At 36.7% G+C, this 27,995-nt stretch overlaps 1 protein-coding gene across 5 annotated transcripts in view; it reads left to right on the top strand.

The window, feature by feature from the left end:
• Window positions 1-27,995, top strand: part of FRS2 (fibroblast growth factor receptor substrate 2) — a 106,425-nt gene that overhangs the window by 16,341 nt on the left and 62,089 nt on the right. The gene's annotated exons all lie outside the window — the stretch shown is intronic.

The raw sequence follows: 27,995 nt of genomic DNA, 5'->3' as shown, positions 1-27,995 counted from the left end.
AAAAATGGTGTTTGGAGAACACAGATGTGGACTCTCCCTCCTGTTAAATTTCCTTCATGGCTGGGATCCAATCAGTCATCTTTTCTTTCATCATTCTTATTTCTTGAAGCATCACTTGAGCCTTTAGGATCTACAAAAAAGTGTGTGTGTGTGTATATATAGGGAGAAAGAGTGTGTGTGTGTATATTTCATAAGTATCTTTCTGTCCTCACCCAGAACACACAACAAACCTTTTCCTGATAAACCTAAGTGTTTAATTAATATCTAGAGTTTGGTATGTATTTTTAGTTTGCATTTTGCATTTCAGAACATTAAAAAACCTATACTACACTATTACCACTACTTTTCAGTTGTTATAATCCAAGGAAGTTGTTCCACAAAATAAAATCACATAATTATTCATTGGGTTTTCTATTTTTATTGTTGAAAACTATAAGTACAACCAGAGCTTCTAATCGCTATGAGATAATTGCTATTACTACATTAAGTTTTAATTCCAGCCCTCAAAATGAAATTTGGTTATCTTAGTGTATAAGCACTCTTTCATTCAGTTAGTGAGGCTATTAGGCTATTTTTAAATCTTGAAAGGAACTCTTAAGTTTTTATCTTAGTGGTCCTGGGCCCAAGATTGGAAACTACTGGTGGAATATTAAATGTTCATGTGTGTAGTTGTTAACCCCTGACTTTGATATGATTATAATTGATACTATGATTAGCATTACTCTTTGAGTATCAAGTACCTCAGACACTCTTGAGCCATAAATACAAAATAATATAGAGTAAAAATGAAAATTTTCAGTTGATAATATTCTTCTCCTGTTTTTTGGAAATGTCAAGATATGTAATATTAATTCTGAGGCAGTTTTTACCTCCTGCTTTTTTAAGTGTACATTTACTTCAGGAGATTGGGTTTTATTTGCTTGTTTGCTTTTTGGAATTAGTCTGAGTGTTCGAATCTGGCAAAGGAATGTACTGATTTTTTGATACGCCAGCTAACATCTTTCATTTACTGAGGTGTATTCTAGCATGAGATTGTAGTTGATTATGAGAACAAACTTTTGGGCTGTATAGTTTGAACTATACTAATGAAGTGCTTTTTGTTTAAGCACTTCATTAAGTTTTTAAAATTAAAATTTGTTCATAATGATATAGCAGTGTGCTTACGTGGCCAAGTCATAAGGTTGATAAGAGTCAATGAAATGATGTTGGGTTTTTTTTAAAATAAATGTGATTCTCTTCCCAAATGTTACCATGTTATGTACTCCCCCTCTTCAAGATTTCTTTTTTCTGGTTTTATAATCAAACAGATTGTAATACTTTTGAATCAGAGGAAGAAGAGGGGGACCAGCTTAGTATTAGCTGCTGTTATATTAATTTCTTTAGTAGCAAAACCATAATTAAATAGCAACATTTAAAAATTAGCTTGAAAAAGAGTTTGAACTATTTCATTCAGTTTCTTGAGTTTTAATTGCTGAAAGACAATTGTGTTCAATCTTGGAATTTAAAAGCTAAATGGGGAAATTCTGTTAGAAAAATGGTATCTTAAAATGGTTGTTTTGGAGTTTGAAACTTACTGCCTATGACTTTGCCCTCCTCTTTCTCTTGTTGTGAACTGCCTTTTGGATTCAAATGGTTTTGGCACTTCTTGGGTTCTTGACAAAGTATTTCTGGTGCATGTAGCCATTGAGATCTAGACCCTAACCAGAAATTCCAGCTGGATAGTTTTTTCCTTTTGACGAAGCATGGTTTTTAGAGTGCTGAAAAAATTATATTACATCCAATTTTATTTCTGTAATAACGGTTGCTTTGGGTAAGCAAATTTTTCATCTATTTTTCCACCTATTACACTTAGTTTTGATTGGTGCAAAGTTGCCATAGTTGTACCTCTTTGCATTAAGAGGGAAATGAGCCCTCTGTGTAGTATATTGGATATTGGTAACCTCTAGCAGCTTAGATTCTCAGTCTTAATGAATGTTGCCTGCAGATGAGGATAGTAAAACTATATATGATGTGTCAGAGGATTGGAGAAAATGGTCTAAATTCTTTAACCAGTTTTTAACTTACTTTTAACAAAGGGGGAATATGTATACACGACCCAAAATTTAAAGGTACAGATAGGTTTATTGTGAAAAGCAAGTCTCTTTTCCTTACCTCCTTGTGTACTAGGTACCCTCCCCTGAGGCAGTTGCTGTTGGTACCAAATTTTCTTCCTAAATTTATAACCATATCAACTCTTTTTATTGGTTGCATAATATTCATTGTATTGAATGTACTATAAATTAAGCTTGTTTCCTATCTTTTGCTTTTATAAATAATGAGGCAACAAGTATTGCATACATATTTCATATCTGTATAAATATAGCAGTACTTTAAATTTTAGAGGTGGAATTTCTGTGCCAACAGATACATGCAGTACGAATTTTGATAGATATTGCCAAATTGTTTTTCTTAGTGTATTCATTTCTCAAGTTAGATATTAGTTTTCTAAGGTACTTTTGTAAAAGTATGATCACTAGTTATATGCTGTTTATAACTGAATTTATTTTTCAATTACAGTTTAAATTCAGTAGTGTTATATGTTAGTTTCAGGTGTACAGAATAGTGGTTAGACAATTACATACTTTAAAGTGTTTCCCCTGGTATTTCTAGTACCCACCTGACACCATACATAGTTATTACAATACTGTTGACTATATTCTCTGTGCTGCACTTTGCATCCCCATGACTGTTTTGTAACTACCAATGTGTACTTCTTAATCTCTTCAGTTTTCTCACACAGTCCCCCAAGTCTCCTCCCCTCTGGCAACCATCAGTCTGTTCTCTGTATCTATGAGTCTGTTTAGGTTTTGTTTGTTCATTTGTTTTGTTCTCTAGATTTCACTTATAAGTGAAATTAGATGCTATTTATCTTTCTCTGACTGATTTAGCAGAATACCCTCTAGGTCCATCCATGCTGTCACAAATGGTTGAGGTTTCATTCTTTTTAATGACTCAGTGATTGTATTAGGTTCATTTTTATTCATTATGTGGTTGCAAGGATGGGTCACTCATGTTGTACAAACTACTTGTGTTCACTTGTCAAAAATGTATTGTTTTGATTATTAGTAGTTACTGTAATTTTATTTTTATATAGGTAGCCTCTGTCTTGTAAATGAATTGTTTAAAAAGGATTTTGGCTAAGAGTAGGGGAAAATCAGGACTTAAAAAGGGGAATTTGGAATTAGGAGCCTATTTTTCCAATAAGTCACATAAGAAAGGTGTTCAGCTTACTAGATCCGGCAATAAAAGCGATGTAGCCCATCACACTGCATTGTAGTCGAACCACCCTATGTATCACTGGTGCAAACTCAGTTCATCCTGCTTGCCTCCCTGTGCTGGGGAACTGTGTCTCCACAAAATCTAGGACCTTGGTTGTGACTTCCGTTACCTGAGGCAGGGAAGTAGAATTGAGTAGAGTTATGGAGGGTGATCAGCCGAAGGAGCAGAATGCCTAGAAGGAGCAGTGAACTGAATTAGGTGTAACAAGTGCGAAAGAGCAATTGAATGAACTTAAGGTGGTGTATGCCTCCCGCTGTTGCTACTCTGCAGGGTTAGGGCAGGGTAAAGGAGGGAGCAGGGAAGTGGGAAAGATGGGATTTTCCTTTCTTTTCCAGTCTGGTAACTTTCTTTGTTTATTAGTCTCATCCATAGGATCCTGATATCTGGGATTCAGGTGAGTTGAGATGAATTCAGGCTTGTCGGAGGTAGTAGAGAAGAGATGAAGAGTGAGTGTCTGTAACCATCAGGAAGGTTTATAGAGTCTGAGAATAGGGACACGGAATGGAAAAGGATTTCGAGTGATAAGACAACTATCTATCTATGTGTTAACCTTTTATAGTTTGTTCTTTTTTAAAAATTTTTTGTAGGCAAGTGGGTGGGCAGTGTTGAGGGCATTTTAAACATTGTGTTTTGGAGGAGAGAACAGTAGTATCTTGGTTCCGTGTGGATATTTTTAAGGGTACTCTAACCATTCTTACCTGAAGTGAAACATACACAGAGGCTCTGACTTAAAGAGAATGTTCTTTTATATCCTCGTTGGTTTAAAGGTATCTCTCCTAGTCCCACTTGAAGTAGTAGCAATAATTCTCTTTCTATTCAGTTCCATGGCGGAGCAGAACAGAGTTGACTATGCAGCCGCTGTCCTTCAGACATGTCTAAATTTCTCAGTCTATTTATGAGCATCAACAAACACTTTGTGCATACTTCTGCCATGGGTTGAATGCGTCTCTTTTCCTTTAATTTAGCTTAAACTAGTAATGGAATTCCTGAGGTTTTCAGAGGAATAGTGTTGGCAAGTTTAGTTTCGAAACTAAAGGCAAATTAAGATACCAAGCAAAACAGACTATTACTTTAGAAAGGGATCTTAAAACTCTGCTGACATTTGCAAACTTAGTGTCATATTTATATAAGCTTTAGCTAGCAACTACTATTTTTCTAAAATTGTTGGTTTAAAAATAATTGTTATATTTATGCATTTAAAAAGTTGCTTCTAACACACTGGGTATGCTTGAGCTCAGCCTTTCAGCAAAATATTCAGACATTTGGGCATCAGCCCTTTTGGTTTTATTCTGTCTCAGGCCATTTAAGATAATTAAGATGGATTGTGGATGTCGGGAATTTGATAAGCTTCCATTAAAATCTAATGTAGTTTAAAAATTGCTTAAAATGGCCTTTCAACTTATTAAAATATGCTATCATTGGAATTATGGAGTTTAGCTGAGTATGCTAACATGACAAATGATAGCACTTGTCATTTTGATATTTGTTCTTTAAGTGCACTGTTTCATTGCCTTTGTAAGATGTTAGCTGCATGTACTCTTGAAGGATTATACTAATAAAAATAGGCCTCCTCTGATTAAATCTGTTTAATTCTAACTTTTGTGTGCGTCTCATTGGTATTCATTTGTCACCTCAGCTAGTTATGTGAGCTTTACCCATAAATCCCATTTATGGGTAAATGGGATTTATGGGCTTTACCCATAAATGAGCTGTTTTTGAGTGTCTCCTTGTGTTAAATGTATAATTTTGTGTTGTCATTAGGCATCTCTTACTATTTTAAAATTTCTCCAGGACAAAGTTGTTTTTGTACATTCTCTGATATTTCTCCACAATGCAGTGCAATGAATTGCTTTGTTGTGGGTAGATACTGAGAGCTTATTTGCCCATTTAAAAGATACTTACCCAATACTTACTTTGTTGTAGAAGCTGAGGATACAAAGCGCTATAAGATAAGGACCCTGCCTTCAAGTTGCTTAGACTTTGATGGGAGATTCGGACAGTAAATAAATTGTAGTACCATGTGTCTTTTATATTTTGAAATGGTCTTGGTAGAGCCAGAGCTCTCTACCTCTGATAGAGATTTTTGTGCTTACTCCGAAGAATAGAAACTAACATTTGTAGAGTGACTAAAGGCTTCGGTATCAATTATCCTCCTAAATCCTCGAACATAAGCATGTTATCCATTTATGCAAAAGGAAACTATCTTCCAGAGGTTATATGATTTGCTGAAGGCTCTTAGCTAATAAGTTACAGAGCTGGGATTCTTCCTCACTTAGTGTTATTCTTTTTTTTTTTTTACCAGGGTTTCTTACTTTAGCACTAGTGGCATTTTGGGCCAGGTAATTGTTGTGGGAGACTGTCCTATGCACTGTAGGATGTTTAGCAGGATCTCTGACTCTACTTCGGGCCAGGCCTAGGGTGAAACAAGGAGGCACCTAGGGCACAAAATTTAAGGAGTCACTTCCAGGGTCTTTAAGTGCTGACCTGGCATTCAGTCCTCACAATTGTATGGTTTTCCCATAGCAGCCTGTAGCTTCTAGATTTTGGTTCAGTGAATACCCTAGGCATTGGGATGTTCCCTGAGAGCTGAAGAGCATTAGTGAGCAGGAACTTTTTGTGTCATTTGTCTTTGTCATCCAAGAACACATACTCTTGGGTAAAAGTGACTAAAAGGAAATGGCATTTATAAGCACCAAGTAAAGACCTTCTAAATATTACAGAACTAAGAACTATTAGGTGATATGTTATAGAACAAGAATAGCAATTGCTTCAGACTAATGAGAACTTAGAGCAAAACCTGTACGTCGAACATGCTTAGCTTAATTTATTTTGTGCCTGGAAGCCTGGCACTTACCTGCTAATACTAACTTTATATCAAGAAATCCCATTAATTATTTTCCCATGTCTCTGTTTCAATAGAAGTATGTGCTTGTATGGATAGCTCTGTTAATACCTTTTGGTTAGCTAGACTGTAGCTTGACACAACCTAGGTTCTTTTTTATAGTGCTCCAGAATGGGTCTTTAAAAGATGGAGTAATAGAACCCTGAATTTTAGGAGTATTAACAAACAATGCCCAAGAGGATTCTTAACAGAATGCCAGATTTTTGAATCTTAAGTAGTTTTGACTTATATTTAATTTTCTGATAAAATGCTATTTGACTCATGGTAATACTATTTAAAAGTTTTTATACTCGTAGAGTTGTAGCTAGAGTATAGAAGTCCCTGAAAAGCAGTAAGAGTAGTCAACTCTTAAGACAATAGAGAGCCATTAAAGACTGTCAAATAGAAGAGTCATTTAGAAAAGGTAACTTTTCAGAAATATTATTCTGGCCACACTCTGTATAAGGTATATTTAATGTATTGGGCAACGACCTTCACGAAGGTCAACTTAGAGGCCAGGCAGGAAGACATAATGAGAGTCTGAAATTAGGATGCTTGTCCCATCTTACATCCTCCTGTTCCCACCCCACACCTCCATTTTTGGAGAAAGGATCCATAAGGCTACCTGTCTTTTCTCATAGATTATGAAGTTTTTAAAGAAATGGCTTTCTAAAATGACAGTTTTATTCATATGCAGCAGGAACACAATAGGTGTTGATGGAATGAATGGATGATGGAATTAATGAGTTAGTAACTGCTAGAATACTATACAAACAAATAAATAAAGCAGGGAATAGAGAGGGATGAGTCAAAGATAATGCCTAGCTTTTTGGAGTGTGTGAGTGGTGGTAAAGGAGAATTTGGCTAGCTTTTGATGGTGAGGATGGAAGTGGTGGAGGTGTGGGGTCATCCAGCAGAGAATGGGTTTCGTTTGGGGGTGTTGAATTACGTGTGCTGGTACTATATTGAAATCTGGAGCTTAGCTAAGAGTTTGGGATTATCACACAAGTGAGAAAATGTGGAGAAAGAACTGAGTTTAAAACCAGCCACAGTTTGGGTCAGAGCAATGTTTCTGACCCATCTGTTCTTTGTGGACCACTCCAAAATGCAGAATCTTTGTTTAAATAACTCTTTTATTGAATACATTTATTTTAAAGAGACACTTTGTATTGGTGCTATAAATTGTAAACTAAAATCACTTGCTTTAAATAGTCGGCAATGGAAAATTAAAGTGATGACAACAATAATAGTATTGAATTTTTGCTAGATACTGTTGCCTGCTAACTCATGAGACTGAGTCTACTCAGTTTAAATAAAAATACAGAATGAAATGCAGACAAAGTTTGAGGGCTAGACATGCTAATTTTCTCATGACAAGGTTCATTATTATATATGTGCCACCTGAAGGCACACAGGCCATGCTGTGGGAAACACGTAGGTGTGCTAGTCGAGGAGGGATCTGCTGTGAAAAGAGAGGCAAGCTAGTGATCAGACCGATGAAAACCAGGAGAGAGTGATGAGGTCCTAGAAGTCTGGGGGAGGTAGGCGTTTCGAAAAGGTATGTGTGGTGCTGTTAAAAATTCAGGGAAAGGTTTGTGAAAACTTACATATCAATACATCATACTGTCTATTAATATATGCCAAGAAGTTTCTGCATTCTGGTGATTCTCATATATTTGGATTTAGCCAGTTCACATTGATCATTATATAGGAATTGATAAAATACTTTCCTGATGTGTTTGCAAGTTTTATCTGAAATGAGTAAATGAAAGTGTGGAGAAGGCATGTGGCATGATGAGGAAAGTACATTCCTGGTTTTCAAATAACTAACTATTAGAACATCCTTGTGGTCATGTTCTTATTTTTATGACTGAGATTTAGCAGGGCTAGTTAATTCAATAATAATAATTCAATAAATGAAATTTTTAGATCCAGCCCCATAAACATGAATTAGGCCACCATATATGGACACAAGCACACAATTAGTTTCTCTAAAGAGGAAGCATCTTCCCTTCCCCTTTTAATGTTACTTTGAAGAAATTTGATTGTATATCTTTATAGGGATAGGATAATTTTGAGGAATAGTTTTGCAGAGTTTTTGTCATTGAGTCATATGCCAGGGTATGGATCAACATGGGTCATACTTCTTTTTGCTTTTGGTGGGTGGGTTGGTGGGAAAATGAGTGTATTAATAGTTTACTTGTATCTTTTGTTATCCTTAAAATGAAATTTTGACCCTGTCTGGGTATCAGTGGCTTAGAGTGTCATCCCAATGAGCCAAGGCTGTGGGCACGTACAATAATCAACCAATGAATGCATAAATATGTGGAACAACAAATCATTGTCTGTCTGTCTGTGTCTCTCTCTCTCTCTGCCTCTCTCCCTCCCTCCCTTCCTTCCTTCCTTCCTTCCTTCCTTCCTTCCTCTCTCTCTCAAATTAATAAATAAAAAAAGAAAAGAAAATTTGTTCCTGACATCTGAAGATATTGTAGAAATTCTTAGAATTTATGGCAATAAGATGATTCTCTGATTTTCTGTGAATTACCTGTAATGTACGTTGTTGTTCTTTGCATTATAAAATTCATTTTAAAGAATATCTAAGTCCTGGCTGGTGTGGCTCAGTGGACTGAGCACGGGCTGGGAACCAAGGGGTCACCGGTTCGATTCCCGGTTGGGGCACATGCCTGGGTTGCAGGCCAGGTCCCCAGGGCCAGGTCCCCAGTGGGGGCCATATGAGAGGCAACCACACATTGATGTTTCTCTCCCTCCCTTCCCCTCTCTCTAAGGATAAATAAATAAAATCTTAAAAAAAAATATCTAAGAACACATTTTTTGAAACCTTATTTTCAAGCTGAATTTAGGTGGTTGGTTCAATTTAAGATTAAACTTTTTCAATTAAATACACTTCTTTAGAAATTGCAGTACTAAAAAAACATCACTAAATTGTTACATACCATGATTCAGCCATAATCCCCTCCCTCCATTTAATGAATGAGACAAAATATAAATAATGAAATACATAGTGGTGGTTGCCAGGCCACAATATCCTATAATGTACCTGTAGTACAGTACTGTACTGTGTCACCTAACCACCATTAATAGCGGTGATTCTGTGGAGCAAAAAGACATTCATGGCTCCAAAGCAACAAACCAACAAATCGTTTTTGGAATGTACCTTTGTTAAGTTGGGAACTGCTATAGAAGTAATTAATTTGGGCAGAAAAGTGATGTGTTAAAAGAGACTTGAGTATCTCTGCATTATCCACTCTTGAAAGTATGTTAAATGTTTTGGGAGTCTATTTCTGTGGGGACATTTCTCTGCTTTTACAGTACTGCAAAAGTAGAATTCACTGTATAGTTAACTTTGGAAAACTGATTCCATAAAATAAAGGGTATACATAATATGAATTCATCTGTTTAGTGATAAGGTTTAGGGATAAGTAAGTACTGACTGTATTTCATACTACGGAAACATTCAGATTGGTTATGTCAGTGAACAATGTGTCCCATAAGTTTTAATTTATATTTTAAAATATACAGGTGGTCTTAGTTAAATCTAAACAAGAATACCACTTAAAAGACTTCTAGTGGAGCATAAAAGTTCTATTAGACATGGAGCTCGGTTTCTGCCAATAACTCGACATTTTGAGGACAGATAGCATCCCATTTAAATTTGAGATTGGGTACAAAAATATCCTAGGGCTGAGAAGGCGTAGTAAATTGCACCAACAAAAACCTTTTGTGTTTTTATGGTGGAGAAAAAGTCTTCACTGAGTGTGCATGGAAAAAATGATACAAACTCCTTATGCTTTAACATAGTAGATGGGACCTCATTTTATTATGGCTACTCTGTATGATTAATTTTCGATGCAGATTCCAAAAATGTTTCTGCACATGAGTTCCTTGATGTTTTTTCTGTCATTTTCATCTTTGGTTAATTAGAGTCCCACTCTCCCTTCTCTGCCATAAGTGTTTCATTAATTTTTCTTCTCTTATTTTTATTTTCATATTTTTTTAATTAATGTTTTTATACTACTTTAAGCTTAAATCTTTTTCCTAGTGGTTTAAAAAATTATGGGACAGTAAAGTTGTCTTCAGATGTCTTTTATTTTCACTTTAATACTGTTTGAGTTGGCTTTTAACACATGCTTATTTTGCCTAAATTTCTCTTCAAGGGGAAGAATCACTTTTAGCATTAACACTTCTGGGAATTGTTTCAAAGTTTAGTTTATTGTCTTAATGTTAATAAGATTTCCAGAAGTCTCAATTTTGTCCTGTATCTCCAAAGAGTAGATTTGATTTTGTTGTTTTAATTGGTTTCTGTATCAGTTTGATCCTAGATCTTTCAAAAAGTTATAATTAACTTCTTTCTAATTTATTCAGTATTTCAGAATGCTAATAAATTGGGAAAGTACTGAGATGTATTCTTTAGGTAAGATAATTTTAACAAGATATTAATACTATTAATAACTTAAATACATTTGAGGAGACTGTTTAATAAATGTTAATATTTATTCATCTATTACATAAAATTTTGTGGTGGCAGGAAGGAAAAAAATTGGGTGATAGGATTTTTGGTGAGCTATAGAAATTTATATAGCATGTTTTATGATTATTAGTAAAATGTAACTAAAGCTCAATGGTAACTAACTGTCCATAAGGGCATATTTTGTTGGTTGAAATATTTAGTCTGATACATGACCATTGTTTCAGACTAATAATTTAATGCATAATAGTGCATGTCGTGTGTGTGCCTGGGAGCATGGGAACTGGTACATTTTTAGAGAATAAAAAATAATAAATTCCTGAATGGCTAATGAAGTACTTTAGTGAAATTTATCATTCATTATTGATTTTCTGGATGTGATTGATAAAGCACTGATTCCAGTTCCTGGTTTGCTTTTGATGACCACTATAATTATTTCCTTGTTGATAGGCTCAGGTAATATAATTTAAAATGTTAATCCAAGACAGACATAATCAGGAAGATGTGTGCTAAAAATCACATACCATATCTGAAGAAGGTAAGTAGAATGTTAATACTATATAACTGCTTAGTGGAGTGATTAAGAGCATAGCTGGACTTCCAGTCAAGATGGAGGTGCAGGTAGACACGCTTCACCTCCTTGCACAACCATAAGAAGGATCATAACTAACCTCAAAACAAAAAACACCCAGAACTGCCGGAAAATCAAACTTGTGGAAGTCCAACAGCCAAGAATTTAAAGCCATATCCATCCAGATGGGCAGCAGGGGCGGACACTGGGAGCCGGGGCAGAGAGAATGAGGTGTGGCAGTGGTGGTGAGGCGGCAGCAGTGGCTGGTGAAACAGGCAGTCCCACATTCACATGAGGTGGATAAAAATCAGCAGGGACACCTTGGGAGTGAGCGATCCCAGCCGCCCAGGGTTGCAGCGCTAGGAAAATAAAGCCTTTTAACTTCTGGCTGTAAAAGCAATGTGGGTTGGGGCGGTGGAAGAAACCGCTGATTTCTTGGGAGAGTATTTTTAAAAGGCCCATGTAGTCCTAAAACATGCGCACACTCACTTACTCAGGGAACTACCACCAGGGCAGAAGCTTGAGGGGTGCCAGTCGCATAGAGGAAGGGGGTGAAGTGACTGGAAACAGGGCAAGTGCTGAACAAGCCTCCAGCAGCCAGACAGTGGCATTGTCACCTCTCCAACTCCTCCCCCACATATGGAGCCACACAGGGTTGAAGCAGGTTGCCTCTCCCTGGTGAATAATTAAGGTTCTGCCCCATACAACTTAACAGGTGCGCTAAGACAGGGTGTCAGAGTAGCTCTACCTAATATACAGAAACAAACCCAGGGAGGCTGCCAAATCTAGGAGACAAAGAAATGTGGTCCAAATGAAAGAACAGAACAAAACCCTAGAAAAAGGACTAAGTGAAATGGAGATAGCCAACCTTTCAGATGCAGAGTCCAAAACACTGGTGATCAGGATGCTCAGAGAACTCATTGAATAATGCAAAAGCATAAAGGAAGAAATGAAGGCTACACTAAGTGAAATAAAGAAAAATCCACATGGAACCAACAGTGAGGGGAAGCTGGGGTTCAAATCAATGATTTGGAACATAAGGAAGAAATGAACAACCAGAACAGAATGAAGAAATAAGAATTCAAAAAAATGAACAGAGAATAAGGAGACTCTGGGATATCTCCAAATGTGCCAACATTTGAATCATAGGAATATGAGAATGAGAAGAGGAAGAGAAAGAAATTGAAAACTCATTTGAAAAAATAGTGAAAGAAAATTTCCCTAATTTGGTGAAGGAAATAGACGTACAAGTCCAGGAAGCACAGAGAGTCCAAAACAAGATGAGCCATTCATCTTGTTTTGAATGAACCCCAAAGAGGACCATTCCAAGATATATCATAATTAAAATGCCAACGGTTAAAGATAGAAGCTTAAAAGCAGCAAGGGAAAAGCAGAGAGTTACCTACAAAGGAGTGCCCATAAGACTGTCAGCTGATTTCTCAAAAGAAACTTTGCAGGCAAGAAGGGACTAGCAAGAAGTATTCAAAGTGGTGAAAAGCAAGGACCTACAACCTAGATTACTCTATCCAGCAAAGCTGTCATTTAGAACCAAAGGGCAGATAAAGTGCTTCCCAGACAAGGTAAAGCTAAAGGAGTTCATCATCACCAAGTCCTTATTATATGAAATGTTAAAGGGACTTATTTAAGAAAAAGAAGATCAAAAGTATGAACAGTAAAATGACAAACACAACTATCAACAACTGAATCTAAAAAACAAAAACAAACTAAGCAAACAATTAGAAACAGAATGATATATATGGAAACCATTTGGAGGGTTATCAGCGGGGAGGCTGGACCAGGAGAATGGGGGAAATGGTGCAGAGATTAAGAAACATAATTGGTAGGTACAAAATAGACAGGGTATGCTAAAAATAATATAGGAAGTAGAGAAGCCAAAGAACTTAAGTGCACGACCCATAGACATGAACTGGGGGTGGGAGGGTGGAATTGCTGGAGAGAAGTGGGGACCAGGTGGATGCAGGGAAAAGGGGAAATATTGGGACAACTGTAATAGCACAATAAAATATACCCCCAAAGAACAAGAGCATGACTAGTATCAAAGACTACTAAGTTAAGGTAGTTTCCTAGATGTGCTTTTGGAGGCTGAACATGGCAAGTTGAAATGCTAGGCGGAGGAGGTCACTCAACTAAGAAAGTGACAGAGCTGGGATTGAGACTCTGCTCTTCCACTCCAGGTACGTAGCTTTTTGAACTCTGCCACAGCCACTTTACCGGGCTGAAGGTTGTCTGGCTCCTTTGTGCCTCCATTCAAAACTCCTGCTCCTCTCAGCCACACATAGACACATATAAAAATATTGGAAGGAAACTTAAGTTACATCCTTCTGTATACTATGTAACTGGGATCAGTTAATTCAGTATGGGATCTTTGTGGAAGGGGGAGGGAACTCTTGGCTATTGTTTGGGAGGTTTTCAGGCGGGGGTGTAATGGGAGAGCATGAAACTCTCATGCCTTTGGGTGTGGGAAAACAGAAGGAAGTGAGAGAGAATATCATTGTTCCTAGATGCTGGACCAATGAGTGTTTTCTAGTTTATTGTGAGTGTTAATCTGGTTTGGCATAGACTAATAAACATAGATACCCATCTATAAATGTGGAAAAACTAATAAGATCTTATTAATTTAGAGAAGGGAAAAATTTAGGTGTTAAAAGTAATTTACTTGTAATTCCTGAGAAAGCTTATAAGTTTTTGACTAATAGGGCATAATTACTAGTGCGATTCATGAATGTGATTATTTTATGTGTTTAATTTAGATATATTAAGTATGTATTTTTCTTTGCCCTTCAGTTCCTATCTATGCAGTTATTAGCATTCAAACAAAGTAATTTAGATGATAACTAAAAAGTTTTATATATGAATTCCTATAACTCTGACTAGCTTTGAAATTTGCCCGAGCATCATCCTCTCTCCTTCTGACCATTAGAATGGCCTGTTGGCTAGAGGACACGCTGGAAAGTAGCATGTCAATTTACTGGAAAGGCCATGTAGTTTGGTCATAAAAATTTTGTGTTTTAAATAAATGAGACCCATTTGGCTCTTATGTATTGAAGCATACTTTAAATGGACATTTAAAAACTAGCTGTAGCATCCCAGTGTTTTGGTTTTTATGGGAGATTGAGGTTGATGATGAAGTAAGTCCAGTGCAAAATACTGAGTAAAGTAGTGTATAAAATAATGGATAGATTATAGGACTGGGAATCAGGAAATCTTAGCTGTTCTTAATGTAGTTTTGCTGCTAAACAAAACTTTTTTTGTCACTCTTATTGTGGAAATGGGATTGTACAGCTTTTACTCCTTCATTCTCCTTCAGGTAATGGAATGAGGCTAATCAAAATAACGTGAACACTTATTGATACACAAGACATATGGTGGTTCATTTTTTTCCTTTGTTTTTCATTTTTTGAAGTTTAGGTGAACTCTGTTTACTACTTCATTTATTTTTTCTTTTCTGGGTTAGTTCTCATTCAGATTATCTTCTTTTTTTTGATTTTACATAGATTTGCCCCCGAATTTCATTATGAAAAAATTTTAAGTATACAGCAAAATCTAGAGGGAGAGAATGGCGTTAATCTTTCTCCCTATTTCTTCAAATGCTTTTCTAATTCTTTGAGGTGCACCCAGATCAGTGGCTACTTCTTCTTTTAGCCCACTAATAACTTCCTCTGACCTAAATTTATAATTATCCCTTATTGTATAGTTTAGTACTCAGTCGTTTCATGGTTTTATATTGTTCATGGTTCTTTCTTCATGCCTTACCTTGGCATCCCTACCACTACACAGTTTTTACCCCTGCCCCTTGCGCTTCTGAATTCCAGACTCCTGGGTGCAGGACTTGTCTCCTCCCGTGCATTTCTTTCTCATGGTCCCTGGCATGTAGGCACTTAGTGTCAAATACGCGAGGTTTTCTTTGGTAGCTGTATTTCTGACTCTGTTTCTCATTTCATTATGTGGATGTTCAGTGTAAAATGACATATAATTTTAATGCTCTTAAGCCTTTTAATAGTTGTTTAATTTGTACATTTGTTACATAGTTGATACATGAAATTGAATAACTTATTTTGTAAATCAGCACAGTGGATTGATTGGTACTGCTGAACAACCTAAGCCTCATAGTTTTGTTTTTGTTTTGTTTTTTGTTTTTATTTGAGAGAAAGAGAGAAAGAAACATCGAGTTGTTATTCCACTCATTATGCCTTCAATGGTGGATTCTTGTATGTGCCCTGACTAAGGAGTGAACTTGCAGCCTTGGCGTATCAGGATGATGCTCTAACCAGTTAACTGAGCTATCTCACCAGGGCCTAAGTCTCATAGTTTTTATATGAAAAGAACATTAATTTTTTAAAAATTTCAATAGATTCTGATGTAGTTGCTCATGTTTTTTTAATCTTGTACTTTGAAGTTTGTTTGTTTTTTTCCTGGAATAAGGTTCTTGGTTTTGACTGTAGAAAAAATATGTTAGATTATATTTAGTTGGTGAATTTTGCCCACAAGAATGTGACTTTTAAAAAGTTGCAGCTTGCTATAGTTCTTGCAGATAAGATTGTTTCCTGTTTTCTTCTGTGTATTTTGTATTTTTCCAAGAAGTAGCCTTTCAGTTTGTCCATTTGTATAGTTTGACATTTAGACTGTAATAAGTTCAACTCTACCATCACTAGTGCTTACAAATGCTAGTCATTCAAAATGTCAAAATTTGGATTTGACCCAAGAGTTACAAATAATATAAGCTTTTATATAAATACATCCAAACACATGTTCTTAGGAGGAAAGGAATAAATAAAATACTGTGGTTATGGAGTGGTTTTAAACAGTTAGGCTTTAGAATTGCTACATGCCCAAAGTATTTCTCCTTTGAATTGCATACTGTATCAGTTCATGAATTGTATTATAAGAAAAGTAGTTAGGCCGTGGCCAGGTGGTTCAGTTGGTTGAAGTATTGTCCTGTACTCCAAAAGGTTGTGGGTTCAATTCCTGGTCAGGGCACATACCTAGGTTGCAGGTTTGATCTCCAGTTGGGGCACAGGCAGTCTGTTGATGTTTCTCACCTCTCTCTCCCCCCGCCCCGCCCCCCCTCCTCTTTCCCTCCCATCCCCCCAAATTCAGTAAAAAAAACTTACCCTTGGGTGAGAATTAGAAAAATATAGTACTATTGACCTCAATGCTACTGAAACTTCTAGTTGACAGAAATCAATATAATAGTTTGGAAAAAGTGTATATTCAATTTAGACAATTTTAGATCTTTTTAAAATAAGATTTTATTTATTTTTAGAGAGGAGGAATGAAGGGGAGAAAGAGAGAGAAATGTCGATGTGAGAGAGAAATATTGATTGGTTGCCTCTTGCATTTCTCCAGCTGTGGACCTGGCCCACAACCCAGGCATGCTCCCTGGCCGGGAATTGAACCATTGATCTTTTGGTCTGCAGGACAATGCCCAACCCACTGAGCCACACCAATCAGAGCCAGTTTTAGAGCTTTCTAACATCATGACAAAATCTGCTTTACCTCTTTAAATTTGTGTTTATTTTAAAAATAAAATATTTGGCCCTGGCCGGTGTGGCTGAGTTGGCTGGAGTGTTCTGTACACTGAAAGGTTGCTCGTTTGATTCCTGGTCAGGGCACGTACCTCGGTTGTGGGTTCCATTCCCTGGTGCGGAGCCTACAGAGGCAACCAATTGATGTTTCTCACATCGATGTTTCTCTGTTTCTCTCACTTTCTCCCTGTTTCGTCTCTAAAAGCAATGGAAAAATGTCCTTGGGTGAAGATTAAAAATAAAAAGGAAAAAAACATTTGTGCATATGTAGTATTAAAGTCAGATAATACTTCAAGGTTTATAAAAACAGCAGTTACCCATCTTTTCTCTTCCTACCTCCAATTTCCAATCTTTAGAGGCATTCAGCTTCAATTTTTTTTTAGCTCTTTGTTCTGATATGTGCCTCAGTTCTACTATTTGTTGGCTTTTCATTTTAGACAGAAGCTACTGACTTCCTTCTAAAAAAAAGTGAGGATTAGTAACCTTAATCTCTGTGCCACCTGCAAACATTTACATATGATTCCCTTTCTCTCATCTTTTATAGGATACCAGATTTGGCGGTAAATTCTTTATTTACTCTTAAATTATGGCTATTCAAATTTTTTTGTAGCTGAGTCATGAAATTCACTATGATTGCAATGTTTTGTCCAGCTCATTGTTTTTCTAAATAATTATTTGAGTTTAAAATTTTATGTACATTTTATGTAATTTTATGTACTGATGATTAAGTCATTTGTACTTCTCTGACAAATCTAAAATGCTTTTCAGTGTTATTGGACACAGTCAGGTAATCCATTTTCTTCTTGCATGCCTTCTGGATCCTGTTTAGAGTGCAGACTTTCACATAATTCTTCCTGTTTTTTAGTAAGGCATTTTGTCTTGTTTTCTTTCATTTGTGATTTGTGTTCCTAAGATCAGGGTCTCTGGTCCACTCTCTTCAGAGGTGCATCTCTAGACATTCATCAGAGATGAGCATCATGTTGGTTACCAGGGTAAGGCCACTAAAATGAACTTCAGCCAGTCAGTCACCTGGTTTCCAGACCCTTCCTACATTTTGTCTTCATCATGCTTTCAGCACCCAGATCTCTCCAGGACAGGTCAGCTTGCTGCTGCTGCTGCATTTAAAAAAAAAAAATTGTGGTAATATGGTTAAATATACATAACATAAAATTAACCATTGTGACCATTTTAAAGTGTATAGTCGAGTGGCATTAAATAGATTCATACTGTTGTGTAACCACTACTCACTATCCATCAGTCTCCAGAACTTTCACATCTTCCCAAACTGAAACTCTGTATCTATTAAACTAACTGCCCATTCCCCCCAGCCCTTGGCCACTATGACATATTCTACTTTCTGTCTGTCACCTTGCTTCTTGATGGCTTCTTCATGTCAGGTTTAGGTTTCACCTTTCTTTGTCTTGTTAGGTTAGTTGTCACTTTTCTGCCTTTCTAGCTTCCCAAATATTGTTGACTTCTATCATTTGCTGTTGTGTCTTTCCCCATTCTCTGTATCCTTATTGATTTTATACTTCTAAAACAACTAACTTTTTATGGTGAGGTATCAGGAAAGAGCCAACATTAGTTATGCTTAACTGGGGGCCTGCTTTCCCCTACATTTCTTACCATTTTTAATTTTTTTTTAATTAGCAGTTTAGATACAGGTATGCCAAACAAATAATGGCAGTTGTATAGCTATTTCGGCTATAAAATTAGGCTTGCTAGATGGGTAGCTTTTTATTTCCCCCCACTGGTTCCCATTGTATTGGCAGGGGTTTGAATCCTGAAGCCTGTTGTAACCCTGTAGTCCCTTCCCCTCTCCCACTAGCAACCGAAGATGGTGCCACTGTTTCCAGACATGTTCTGTGCTATTACACCAGTTTTCATAGCAGTGACAACCTGGCCTTTCCATGGGAAGTAATTTGGGGAGATGGACTGTCACCTAGAAATTTCTTTAAAAGTTTGTTATTCAAGGTGCAGTTGAAGTATTTCCTTCTCTGCACAACTTCTCTGAGTGCCCTGGGCAGAGTTGCTCCTTCTGTGCCATGACATCCATGAACAAATCTGTTTGATTCTATTGCATTAGATCTCTCTGTCTACACTGGATACCTACGTTATATGGTCTGTCTCGATCTCTCTTTCTTAGACCTAGTGTTTCTGAACAGTTGGAGAACATTCTGATAGTTTTTGGTCCACAATAGGTAATAAATAATTACTTACTAAATGAAAAATTATTTACTGATTGAATTTTCTGGTCCCTTCATCACCAATGTCCACTGAAAGCTGTACCAGAAACTGTTAAATGCTTTTTGCTTGTTACTGGGAGTCAGTTCTGTGAGGTCAATTGGGGTGGGGCCAGAATGTCTGGGTTCAAAAAGCTAGCAAGTTTCTTAGACTCTTCGTGCTTCAGTTTCTTTACCTATAAAAGAGATAATAGTAATAGCTACCATGAAATGTGAGGTTTAAATTAATATATCTGAGATACAATTTCAATGGCTGGCACGTTGTTTTGTGGTTTACCCTTTTCATCTTTATGGGAACATTGCCTTCTGTAATAGCATTAGAACCAGATTATACTAGATGATGGTTTTTGGTAGAAAAATATTAAGTAAAATGACAAATCTAGCTATTATTAAAATATTTAACTTTTAGTCAAGGTGGTGGCATAGGTAAACATGGCTTGCCTCGTCGCACCACCACATCAAAATTACAACTAAACTATGGAACAACCATAAATCAGGACTGTCAAAAATTAAGCTGAATGGAAGTCCTACAATTATGGAATTAAAAATGAAACCACATTGAGACTAGTAGGAGGGACAGAGATGTGTAACAGGTTGGTCTCACACCCATGTGTGGCAGATAAAAATTGGGAGGTATATCTCAGGAGCAAGGGCTCCCAGCCTCACATAGGGTGCCAGTGCCAGGAAGGTAAGTCCCCATAACTTCTGGCTATAAAAAACAAGCAGGGATTGAGGCTTTGGAAGACAGAAACTGCTGGAATCCCAGGCAGGTCATCTTAAAAGGCCCACACACAAACTTACATGGATTCACTCCCTCTGAGCAGCGGATTGAAAGATATTGGAGACATATAGGGAGGAACTGGATTGTATGGCATCAGGGCGAGAGCTCGGGGAAGCTTCCCAGACAGAAGTGCTGGAAGAGGCCATTGTTTCTTTTCTAAGTCCTCTCCCCACAGAGCCACAGAGCTGACAGGTGGGTACCATATCTGAGACTCCATCAACCTGAGGCCCTGCCCCACCCAACTTTCAGGCCCACCCAAGCTGTCCAGTGGCTTTTCCATACAAATGGCTTGTCTTGGCCCATGCTTCAGATTTTCCTAAATTCTCTCAAACAAGCAACAGTTGGCTTCATTAAGCCCCATACCTCTTGCTAAGTTGCCCCAGGCCCACTAGCAGCAGCTGGTACACAATGTTGCCTCTCCTGGGCACCTCCATGCCCAGCACAAGTGGCAGCCATCTGTAGATCACTTTGTAGCTTACGCTGTGTGACCCCAGACAGAACACAGGAGGTTACTGACCTTGTGTGTGCCAACAGCATTCAAGGCTCAACTATAAGAGGAGGTTATATGCAGCCTTCATTGTAGGTGCACCGTGGGGACCCAGCTTGAGTAATAGGGGAGGCTGTGGCACTGGACCCTACAGGACACCTACTACATTAGGCCACTCTTATCAAGCCTAAAAGATGTAGCAGCTCTACCTAATACATAGGAACAAACACAGGGAGGCTGCAAAAATGAGGAAATGAAATACAGCCCAAGTATAACAACAGAACAAAGCTCCAGAAAAAGAACTAAACAAAATGGAGACAAGCGATCTACTAGATGCAGAGTTCAAAACACCGCTTACAAGGATGCTTACGGGACTTAGTGAGGACTCAACAGCATAAAAAATATCCGGTCAGAAATGAAGGATATACTAATGGAAATAAAGAACAATTTACAGGGAATCAACAAAAGAGTGGATAAAGCTGAGAATCAAATCAGCAATTTGGAACATAAGGAAGCAAAAGACAAGTAAACAGAAGAGCAAGAAGAAAAATAATGCAAAAAAATGAAGATAGTATAAGGAGCCTCTGGGACAACTTCCAAGTGTTCCAACATTTGCATCATGGATGTGCTGGAAGGAGGAGAGAGAGCAAGAAATTGGAAACCTATTTGAAAAAATAATGACAGAAAACTTCTCTGACTTGGCGAGGACAATAGACATATCAGTTCAGGAAGCACAGAGTCCCAAACAAGGTGAACCCAAAGAGGCCCACACCAAGACACATAATTAAAATGCCAAATGTTAAAGATAAAGAGAGAAGCTTAAAAGCAGCAAGAGAAAAGCAGTTAGTTACCACAAGGGAGCTCCTATAAGACTATCAGCTGATTTCTCAAAAGAAACTTTGCAGGCAAGAAGTATTCAGACTGATGAAAAGCAAGGACCTACAACCAAGATTACTCTATCCAGCAAAGCTGTCATTTAGAATGGAAGGACAGATAAAGAGCTTCCCAAACAAGAAAAAGCTAAAGGAGTCTATCACCAGCAAACCAGTATTATTTGAAGTGTGAAAGGGTCTTCTTTAAGAAGGAGAATATCAAAACTATGAACAATAAAATAACAACAAATACATATGTATCAACAGTTGAATCTAAAAAACAAAATAAGAACATAGGTACAGAATCATAGATACAGAGACTATTGTGACGGCTGTCAGAAAGGAGGGTGGATGGGATTGAGAAGTACAAATTGGTAGTTACAGAATAGTCATGGGGATGTAAAGTACAGCATGTGGAATAGAATAGACAAAGAACATATATGCAGGGCCCGTGGACATGGACAACAAATGGCAATTGCCTGAGGGAGTAGGGGTTGGGGGGGAACAAAGAGTGAAAAATTGGGACAACTGTAACAGCATAAGCAATAAAATATAATTTAGAAAATATTTCGCTCTTTGTCCTGACCAGTTGGCTCATTTGGTTGGGCATCCTCTTGCAAACCAAAAGGTTTGATTCCTGGTCAGGGCGCATGCTTGGATTGCGGGTTAGGTTCCCAGTCGAGTGCGTACGAGAGGCAACCTATGGATGTTTCCCTTCCTCTCTTTCTTCTTCCCTTCCTCTCTCTCCAAAAATAAAATGTTTAAAAAAATAAATAAAATATTTAGCTCTTTGAATTTTATATATGAACATGCTCTTAAATGAGCTCCATGGGCAATAATAATAGATTATGGCATTTAGACAGTAACTTACACTGGGAGAAATAATGTCTTCAGTTTGTTGTATCCCTACTTAAATACTATATTCTTTAAATATAAGATAACCAAACTCTTTTAAACATCGGGAAGTACATTGAATGGCAGTGTCAGTATTTATGCTCTTCTGTACTAAAAAGTTTATGCAGCCCATTAATGAACTTGGTATTTGGCGTGGTTGTTGTCTTCTAACTGGGGTAATTTCATTCTATTTAATTCTCCCTTCAGACTCTGCTGAGGGAAGAGAAACCCTCATTCAGCAGTCACTGAACACTTGCTCATGTGCCTTGGTGTTATGAATACAAGGGAGAATAAGGCATGGTTGTTTCTTTCAAGGAACCATCATCCCTTCATCATTTTAGTAATATTAAAATCAGATGTTCTGGCAGAATGTATTCACAACTCTTTGACCCAGAATTCCATTTATAATACTTTATAAAGGGAATAAAAATGTGCGCAGAGATTTATATGTACAAGGTATTCATTAAAATATTAATTGTAAAAGCAGTAAAAAGAAGTGAATTTTAGTACATTCATTATATTTTCTAGACTTTCGATTAGAAACACGTTGTTATTAAAGGATTAAAATTTTATTTTTATTAAAGATCTGTTCTGGTGGATTGACAGTGGTGGATGGAGAGAAGATAGGTCAGTTGTTGAATTCCGTGACAGGAGTGGTAAAGTGCTTGTGTCCTTGTCAGAGCCCCAGTTACACCACTTAACTCTCCACAATTCTGTAAACCTCAGTTTTTTCTACACATAAAGTGGGCATAATAAGTAGTTATGAAGTTTGTTGTTAGGATTAAATGAAAGAGTATGTGTAACCTAGAAATACAGAATAAGAAATACTCAGTAAATATTTGAGGCTCTACTGTTACTGTTTTTCCTTATACCTATTCCCTCCTTAATAATTTTTCTCCATACCCTTCCTCTATTCAGTCCAAACCAGGAATGGGAGTGTTTCGTTTGGTCTGACAACTCCCATTGTTTTGTAACAGTATTCTAGATATTGCGGATGCCTCTGCCAAGCTCCGTAGAGCTGTCTGTCCCGTTACCTGTGTTGGCCAGTTTTGAAGGAGGGGAAATAGCAGTCCTCCGATAGCAGCCTTGGAGTTGTTATACTTGCTGTAATCCTTCTTTTGCCTCTCTATACACATACTTTGTTATTCTTCTCTTTTGGGTTTTATGTACTTTTTGTTCTTATACCTTATTTTGATAGGAGTCATTAGCTCTTTTTTTCTTTTTTAAATGTTTTGGCTGTTACTGTTGTTGTTTCATAGCATAAATTACTCTTCATAATAAGATAGTAATCCAGAGATAGCCTTAGGTCCTCTTTAGCCCTGCTGCCTATAGGCTTCTTATAAAATGCAGATATAGCTAATTTGGAAGGCTGACGTAGCCATACCTCATTTAAAGAAGATTAGATTTTGTGTGAACTTTTTCTTCTTCTCCCCAGAGTAGAAAGCTCCTATGTTTAGTATAAGGTAGCTAAATGCAAAGGAGCTGTTCCATAAGGGATTAGTCCTTTTAGGGCACATGGATTATGACCAGAATTTTTTTGTTGTTATTAAATGGCATACATTTAAATTGATGGTTTTTAGGTATAAGTTATGTTCTAAGGGCATGCAGTAAATAACCAATAAATTATAACTGGTGAATAATTAAATAGCCAATGGCATACAGGCAAAAATGATTTTACTTTTTAACACATTTTGGGAATTACATAGACATGAACTTATGAACACCTTAAAAAGGTTTACTTTTTTTGAAGATTCTATCTAACATTGGTAAGTCCACAGTATTTACAAATTAACATAAATCAGATTTTTATTTATATTAAAGAGCATTAATAGTTGGATCTTGAAATCACTTGCCTTGAGGTTACAATTTTTTTTTGTTATTTTAAATGCAAGAATTAATATGGTGTTCAATTAACTTTATTTTGACTCAGTTTGAACAATGAACTGAAAATGCTTTAATGACATCACCTAGCTGGAAATCAGAAGATAGACTCCTTGGGTAAGTTGCCAACTCTCAAGACCCAAACTACTACTGTCTTACAGCATAGCTCTAATGCTTGATTTCAGGAACTAAAATTCTGTGGATGTTTTTCCTACACAGTCTCTGCCAAAATTCAGGTTGGTTTGTTTGGTTTTTACTATATTTTTAATGTTAGGTGGATATTAGACATCAGTATACATTTCCAGTGCTTGATTTTTTTTCTTTAAATTTTAATCTGGGAAGACTGTCACTTTTTTTTTTTTTTTAAAGCTATGTTTGGTTTTGTTTAGATTGTTCTTTTATTCATTAAAACATAGTTTCAATTCTGTATGGTCACTTGCTCCTGAGATTTAGAAAAGAACACATTTAATGCTCTAGTTTCACTGTCCCCATAAACTTTATATCACATTTATATTGATAAATTCATATAAATATTAACGGGTTTGAGCTTTAACATTCTAGATAGTGGAAAAAAGGAATACTGAACCATAAAATAGCTCCGCAGAGAAATCTAGCAGAGGAAGAGGAGTGTGTTTTACGTAATTGAAAAATCAACCTATGGTAATGAGGCAGTGACTTGCTATGTACTGTTTTAACAGAAAATTGAATAGTTTTGTTATATGGATTCTTTACTGAGTTATTTGTTAAAGCAAAAGAGGAATATTTAAGTCTTTTTGTTAATAATTAAAATTTTTTTTACCTTAAAATGACCCTCAAGAGGCAGAGGGAATTTCTTGGTTATAGAACCTCCAGTGAAAAGCTCCCGCTGGGAAGAAAGCTGTAGAGGGTAGTTATAGGCATGTTGGAATAATTCCTGTTACTTCAGTGATAGTTACTCCATGGGTATAGGTGTTTTCCTGTGTCATCTCTTCTCTTTTACTCAGTTCCTTTGAAATAAATTTAAAATGATTAGACGTTTCTCATATTCTAAATTAGGAAAATGATTCAAAATTTATAAAAAGAAGTTTTCCAAGACCTCACAGGATAAATCCATTGGTTGAACATGAACAAGACTTTTGTGTTTCTTTGGAGAGATTAAAAATAATCTTTTTTTCCTTGTGGCAGTGAGGCAGGTGAGAAATAAAGGTTACCCCTACCTGATGTGTCAGTCAGAATTCTTGGTGGCAGTAAAAACCAATTCAGAAATATCATGTATTTTAAAAGGATATAGGGTAGAGCTCAGTAGTTCATCAAATTGTTGCAAGGGTTAGAGAACCAGATTTAAGACTAAGCAGCCAGAAATAGTGCCTCAAACCACATTGCACAATGATTCCCATGAGGAAGCCAGCACCAACTAGAGACAGACAGACGCCACAGCCTGCCCCAGTGACACTAACTCTGGATGACTCTAAATGCTGTCACCTCTGCCCTGCACTTGACTTGGCTGCAATTACTCCACTGGTAGTGAGAGAGAGTTCCTTCTGGTCTCTACTTTTCCCACTCACTAGTTGCCCATTTCTAGTCTGGGCTAGGCATGTGTGTTTGGCAGAGCCCATGTATAGGACATGTGGAAAAGTGACCTTTTGAAATCATAAGATGAGGGAAAGTTCTTAAATTTAAGATGTGGAGAACTATTTGCCCTTCTGAAATCATAAAATGGGGCATTTCCCAAACTTAAGAAGGGTAAAGCTCAGATGCTAGACAGAATGAAAGTGGTTCACTGCATCTGATGTTTTAGATGTAATGTGTTTTGAGCCTTCACTGTGTGCTAGGCACTGTGCTAAGTGTCTTACAAGCATTACAGCACATCATCCCTACAACATCAGACATAAGCTAATAGGCCAAGACAGAGTAAGTAACCTACCCCAGATCATATTTAGTCAGTGCAGAGCTGGGACACAAACTCAGAGCAATGATTCCAAAGACTTTGCCCATAACCTCTGTATTAAACTGTATTAATTTTTCCCCTGATATATTTAGCTCAAAATCCTGTAAATAAATCTGTTAGGTTGACTCTACTAAGTTTATTAAAATCTTATGTATGCTATGTATATGTATTTAGGCATTTTAAATGAAGTTGAAAATTTGTAGCTTTAATTTTATCTATTTTTAACTAATTGAATAATTTCTGATTCTTTTTCTCATTTTGTGACTTACTGTAATTCACTTTGCCACACTCTACGGCCTGATAAAACTCTCTCTCTCTCAATATCAGTGTTTGGAGGTCAGTTACTGAATGTAAGAGAGACAGGTCAACAAGAAGGAAAGGGCCATAGAGTGACCCAGACTAAGGTGGGGAGGTAGAAACGTCACATGCGTGTACACACAAGAGGGAGAGGCAGAGACAGACAAATATATATTGAAGGAATGGGAATACGTCCTGCCAAGTGGTATTCTTTTCATCCACTGTTATTTGTAATGGTTGAAAAACAATGAAACTGACCCTCTGCTTTAGGAAAGTTTTAAAAGTTAGAATTAATGCTATCTCTAGAGTAAACAGTAAATTTTAAGCCTCTTTACCTGTTTGTATTTTAAATTGACTTAGGTACTTCTATTTGAAATATAAAAAATTTTGTTATATAGCAGCGATAAACAGAAACTCTTCTTTAACTTGGGACATCATTATAACTTAATTTTGGGGGGAAAAATCATAAAGACAAACTCACATAGTTGCTATGATGTCAGCCACGTTAGAGTATTTCTTCATAAATTTCTTGTTGATTATTCCTTTAGTGCAAGTCTATCTGCACTGCAGATTTTTCTATGGTACCAGAACAGCATTTTATAATAATGTTATTTTATTCACTTCTGCCTTTGGGACTAAATGGGCAGCTATAATTTTTGTTCAAGTAAGTAGATCAAGTGCCCTTCCACACACATACTCTTGTAGACTGTCAATGTGGGTTGAGTGCTAGAGAAGTACTTGATGTAGAGTAAATATCTATGAAATTAAAATTGATCTTTTTGTCCTTCTAAGTATTACATGTTTAATACAGAATATACTATGCTTTTTGTCCTTACCTCCCTACCTGATCTGTTCCTAGATCTTAATCCCCGCCCATTCATCCCCTTTCTCCTGGCTGATAACCCTCCAAATGATCTCTCTCTCTCTCTCTCTCTCTCTCTCTCTCTCTCTATATATATATATATATATATATATATATATATATACACATACACACACACACATATATACACACATATATATGTGTATATATATATGTATATCATTCTGTTTCTGTTCTGCTTGTTTGCTTAGATTGTTTTTTAGATTCAGTTGTTGGTAGTTCTGAATTTATTGTCATTTTGTTATTCATATTTTTTTTCTTCTTCTTAAAGAAGACCCTGTAACAATTCATATAGTACTGGTTTGGTGATGATGAACTCCTTTAGCTTTTTCTTGTCTGGGAAAGCTCTTTATTTGTCCTTCAGTTCTAAATGATAATTTTCCTGGGTAGAGCAATCTTGGTTGTAGGTCTTCGTGTTTCATGACTTTGAATATTTCTTGCCAATCCTTTCTAGCCTGCAGAAGTTTCTTTTGAGAAATCAGCTGACAGTCTTATAGGCACTCCTCTATAGGAAACTCTCTGCCTTTTCTCTTGCTGCTTTTAAGATTCTCTCTTTATCTTTAACCGTTGACATTTTAATTATGATGTGTCTTGGTGTGGGCTTCTTTGGGTCCATCTTGTTTGGGACTCTCTGTGTTTCCTGGACTTGTATATCTGTTTCCTTCACCAAATTAGGGAAGCTTTCTTTCTTTCTTTTTTTTTTTCAAATAATTTTTCAATTTCTTTCTCTTGCTCTTCTCCTTCTGGCACCCCTATAATTTAGATATTGGTACGTTTGAAAATGTCCCAGAGGCTCCTTATCCTATTCTCATTTTTTTGAATTCTTTTTTTTTCCTTGCTGTTCTGATTGAATGTTTTTTTCTTCCTATGTTCCAAATTGTTGATTTGATTCTCGGCTTCATCCCCTCCACTGTTGGTTCCCTGTAGA

Source organism: Desmodus rotundus, chromosome 3, assembly GCF_022682495.2.
Source record: "Desmodus rotundus isolate HL8 chromosome 3, HLdesRot8A.1, whole genome shotgun sequence".
In the NCBI taxonomy this organism is placed as follows: domain Eukaryota; kingdom Metazoa; phylum Chordata; class Mammalia; order Chiroptera; family Phyllostomidae; genus Desmodus; species Desmodus rotundus.
Note: the sequence above shows the minus strand (reverse complement) of the source record. Positions and strands in the feature narration are given on the sequence as shown.